This window comes from Perognathus longimembris, chromosome 15, assembly GCF_023159225.1.
Source record: "Perognathus longimembris pacificus isolate PPM17 chromosome 15, ASM2315922v1, whole genome shotgun sequence".
NCBI classification, from domain to species: domain Eukaryota; kingdom Metazoa; phylum Chordata; class Mammalia; order Rodentia; family Heteromyidae; genus Perognathus; species Perognathus longimembris.
This window is the reverse complement of record NC_063175.1, coordinates 19939915-19945236: the sequence shown is the minus strand read 5'-3', so window position 1 is coordinate 19945236 and position 5322 is coordinate 19939915. Positions and strand designations below refer to the sequence as shown.

The following is a 5322-nucleotide window of genomic DNA, read 5'->3' as shown; positions in this document are numbered from 1 at the left end:
CCATGCCTCCAGCAAATTTTTTGCTAGATAATTGAAGATGTCTTTAGGCTTTTCTGCTTGGGATGCCTTTGACCTGGATTAAAGGTGAGCCACTGGTGTTCAGCTTTCAATTCTTTAATTTTGAGACACGGTTTTGCTATGTAGTCCAGACCACTCCTGTCTCAGCCTCCTGAGTGCTGGAGCTGCAGCTTTGAGACACCATGTACAACTAAAGAATCAGATATTCCCGTATCCTCCCAACCTCTGGGAGTGATCTAACCTAGGGCTCATGTATGCTAAGCACGTGCTCTACCACTGAGCTACACCTCTAGCCTCAATGGTTTTAAAGTCCATTTTAGAATTAGGAATTCCTATTTTTAAGTTACAATTGACACAAAGATCAAGGATCTTCATGGGGAGGGGGACCTAGTCCAATGGTTCTTACTTTGTATTGTCCCTTATTGCCACTAACTGGAGAAATGATGTCATGCTGAGCTTTGTATTCTCAGATCCTGTTTGTGGTATGTAACATACAAAGTGGTTGCTTACAATTTTTTTTTTCCTAATTTCACTCCCACCATCTTGGCCCTGTTGCTGGTTATACTTGGAATATAGTAATTACGATTCTCCTGTACACCTGATAATATGCCTGACCTACCCTTGCCCCACCCCCTAAATCCATTTTATATACATAGCTGGCCTTAGAACTTTATCTAAATTAATGCACTATTACCTTCAAAATATTTTCTGCCACATGTATGGAATTTTGACATATTTCTTACTTACATACATGTTCATATAGGAGAAAATTTCAATTTGCCTCACACTAATAACTTGGGAAGTTAATACAGATATTCAGGCTATCCCTCTATTGAAATTCCTGGGAGAAAAGCCTGAGAATCTCCAATCAAAATCGGTGTGATTTTTTTATGATTGGGCCCTTGTGGCCCTTTTGTTGGTAGCATTAACATCATCTGGGAACATGTGAAAACTGTAAATGCTAGGGTCTCAATGCTTTATGTGGCTTAGCAATGTGTGGTTCTTATGCATGCTAGCTTAAGTGGCAGTTTAAATGCTACTGCCCTAGTGTGTAGCAATAAGACTATGTTCACAAACCTGGCTGCACCCTAGAATTATGTACAAACTTAAAAACAAGTACTGACACCTGTGTCTGGCACTCAGATATTAATTAGTCTGAAGTACAGCAAATGTTTGATTACTCTACCATGGAAGACCAAGCTGATATAAAACATAATCTGCCATCCATAATTCATTTCACAATTTTGTGGTCTTCTTGGTTGAACTTATAAGGTGGCAGATTTGATTGAGAGAAATTTATGACATTAAAGAATCACTGTTTATTGAAGTTCTGTGTAAGATTTAATTTGAATAAAGGGATCTGCTACTCATGGTTTAGAAATCATAGGTCTGTAAACACTGGACTCTAAATTCTTAGATCTTACATTACATTCAAGACGCAAATTTAGGACATCCAGCTAATGCCTCAAAGGGACTGTGTTCTGTAAAGAGACACATGCACCTAGAAAGCGTAAACAAATTAACAAACACGAAACTTCTAAAGTCCCTAATATACCACAGTCTAGTTTCTGTCTTTTGGGACCTTGGCAAGCACTATTTCTTTAGGTTTCATTCATTAAAAAGTGAGACAAGAAGCAAGTTATCACTAAAGTTCCTTTGGGCTCCTTAGTATTTTAGCATTTTCACATTCACATTTACTGCCCCGAAGATTGCACCTTCCCTACATCTGTTCTCTAGATTAATGAATCTAAAGCACAATTTGGGTTCTGATCATCTTTTCATGCTGTTTCCATCTCCCACTGGGTAATGGGCTCTCCTCTAACTTTGTTTCCCCAGATGTCCAGTATATGACACATGTTGACATCCTCCCCCTCTCAGGACTGAATTCTTGCTTTTGTCATTTGCTTTATTCTATCAAGAGCTATTAAATGAGTTGTCGTTATGGTACCAAGAGCATCCAGCTCATATTCTACTTAATTTAGAAGTTTTCTCTTATGGTTACTTATGCTCTTGTGTCCAACTAATTCTCCAAAAATAGCTCTCTTCTGGCCTCTGCTGGTTTGACAGCAGACAACTGTTGCATGAATTCTTTAAGTGCATACTAGAGAACGTGCTGAAGGACACTTTACACTTTCATTTCACTAAGACCCTTTCCTACAGCATCTGCCTAACAGAGAAAACCTTGAGATGTATTTTTTTTTACTGTTATTCATGTTTTCTTTCTTGTTTATTTTTATTTATTTTTTTCCTTTATTGTGAAAGTGAAGTATGAGATGTACTTAAACTGTTAGGAAAGCTAATAAGATGAGAAAGATGAATGGTAGAATTTGAGATATAATTTAAAATGTTTAATCTTGGAAGAAGTATTTTTCAGATTTAGGTTCGTGCTTGATAACGTACCAGAGACAATGGACTGACTCAGATTGGAGAGAGTGCTTCAAAGTCTACCTGATTTTGTGCCTACTAGAAATAAAGCACTTGATAAATGTTAAATGAATTATTATGGTTTTATTTATAAAAACAAATTTTGTAACTGACTTTTGAAATAAAGACAATCTTGGAAAAGAAAAGAATAAAAAGGATTCTTGGGAGAAATCTCTAGATTTTCTGCATTTGTAAATGCATGTGCTAGCTGCAGATTGAGTTACTAACACAATGCCATCCATCAACAGTAACTTTTCCAACCGAGATTCGGAAAAATTTTCACTGCCTGAAAGGTGTTAGGGAACATTGTTTCATTTCGCTTTTTCTCAAGGTAACAGGTCTTCTACAACATTTAGGTACCCATGATTAACTCAAATAGTTTCACTGAAAGCCTTAAATTTTAGTTTAACTGAAATAGGTTATCAAAAGTGGGAAAAGACTACTTTAATGTTGAGCTGATATACAACAAGTTCTGCACATTCTTTTTTTTTTTTTTTTTTTTTGCCAGTCCTGGGCCTTGGACTCAGGGCCTGAGCACTGTCCCTGGCTTCTTTCTGCTCAAGTCTAGCACTCTGCCACTTGAGCCACAGTGCCCCTTCTGGCCATTTTCTGTGTAAGTGGTGGTGGGGAATCAAACCTAGGGCTTCATGTATGGGAGGCAAGCTCTCTTGCCACTAGGCCATATCCCCAGCCCCCTGCATTCTTAAACATTTAAATCAGAGCTGAACTTCAAACTCTTAGAGGCAATGTGACATGACATGTAATTATGTATAACCAGTGAATGGTATCTATCTGCATGAGAATACAATGTATAAAGGTATTATAGACTTAGAGAAAAGTTTGTCAGGTGCCTGTAATCCTAGTTATTCAGGAGGTAGTGATCTGGAGGACTACAGTCAAAAGCCAGCCTAGGTAGAAAAGTCTTTGAGATTCCATTTCCAAAATAATCAGGAAAAACTGCCAGGCTAGAGGCATATTTGAAGTGGCAGAGTTTCAGTTAATCAAGCTAGCCAAGCAAGACTGGTAGTACAGTATCTCTCTGGAAAACATGGGGCCCTGAGCTCAAACTCCAGTACTGAGAAGAAAAGAACAAAAAAGTTTGAAATTCCATTATCTTAGCTTCTGTTTACATTTAAATGTATCCAATTAACTCAAGTGACTTAAAAAAATGTCCATTTCAGGACTAGGCATGGTGGCATTTGTCTGCAATCCTAGCTATGCAGCGATGACAGCAAGACTGATTCAAGGCTAGGTCAGGCAAAAGTTGGCCAGACCTTACAACTATGTTCATCGCAGCACAATTTGTCATCACTAAAATATGGAACCAACCCAGATGCCCCTCAGTAGATGAGTGGATCAAGAAAATGTGGTACATATACACAATGGAATTCCATGTCTCTATCAGAAAGAATGACATTGCCCTATTTGTAAGGAAATGGAAGGACTTGGAAAAAACCATATTAAATGAAGTGAGCCAGACCCAAAGAAACATAGACTCTACAGTTTCCCTCATGGGGAATAATTAGTATATGTCTAGGATAATCCTAGCAGAAGATCATAATAGCTCAAATAGCTATGTACATATGAACACAAGATGATGCTAAGCAAAATGAACTCCAAATTATGGAAACAAGTGGTTTAGCATTGTTATTTTCAATATACCATGTGAAATTATACCTTTTTCTTTTGTCTTTTTTCCCCATGGTTTTACTCCTGATATCACTGTAACTGATTTTGGTACCCTGGATATTGTATATATGTGTACTGGAACTAGGGAAGGGAAGGAGAATATCAAAATGGAGAGACAAAGGATAAAAGAGAACCAATACCACAGAAATACTTACATAACTATAAACCAACTGTACCACTCATGGTGAGGGGGGAATGGGGAGGAAGGCGGGGCAGGGAATGAGGGAGGAGGTAACAAGTTGGATAAGAAATGTACACACTGCCTTACATATGAAACTGTAACCCCTCAACACATCACTTTGACAATAAAGAAATAAAACAAAAACAAGAAAAACAAGATGGATGTGCTGGCTCATGCTTGTAATCTTGGCTAGGCAGATGTAGAAAGGTCACAGTTGGTTCCTGGCACTGGGGAAAATGAAGAGACCCTAACTGAAAAATGAGCTAGAAAAAAAAAAGCAGGGGGGAGGGGTTGAAGCATGGCTGAAGTATATAGTAAGTACAGGCCATAAATTCAAGCTTCAATAAAAAGGGGAGGTGGGATGCTCTATCCATTCTCTATTTAATGACAGAGCTGATTAGCAGCAAATAAAAAACCAGTGCTCAATTCACCTGAAAAATACTAGCTAAATAGGTTAGGTAGCTGTCAAGCTACTGTCAGGTAGATAATCTAATCCTTTCTGCTTCGGCTGCTTTTCCCACATTTCTTTCCCCCCGCCATACTTGCCACTTGCCACTTGTCATTGCACTTGCAAGGCAGATACTTGGCCAGTTGAACCACACCTTCGATCCTCTTGGCTCTGGTTATTTTTGAGATATGGTTTTTTTCTTGGGCTATCCTCACTACAATCCTAAATTTCCTAACAGCTGAGAGGACAGGCATGTTCACTTTGCTTAGTTTGTTTGTTGAGATGGGGATCTCATCAATTTTTTCGTTAGACTGGCCTGGAACTTTGATCCTCCTGGTCTCTGCCTCCCAAGAAGCTGGGAGTGCTATGCTGTGCTCAGCTATTGGTAGAGGAGTGGTCTTGTGAGATTTTTAGACAGGCCTGCCTTGAATCTCAATCCTCTGAATCTCTATCTATTAAAAGATTAAGGTGAGAGCCACTGGCACCTGGGTAGGCTGTTTAAAAAGCAAATCTAGTGGAGGTATAATACTAGAACTATATTTCTGGTACTCTGTAGAAGTGC

General features: G+C 38.6%; 1 long non-coding RNA gene across 1 annotated transcript; it reads right to left on the bottom strand.

The window, feature by feature from the left end:
• Positions 1-541: 541 nt before the first annotated feature.
• LOC125364042 lies at positions 542-2911 on the bottom strand. The gene is made up of 2 exons (XR_007213402.1): positions 1842-2911; positions 542-1811 (listed from the first exon to the last, which is right to left on the bottom strand). It is a non-coding gene; the product is annotated as an uncharacterized LOC125364042 (long non-coding RNA).
• Positions 2912-5322: the final 2411 nt, after the last annotated feature.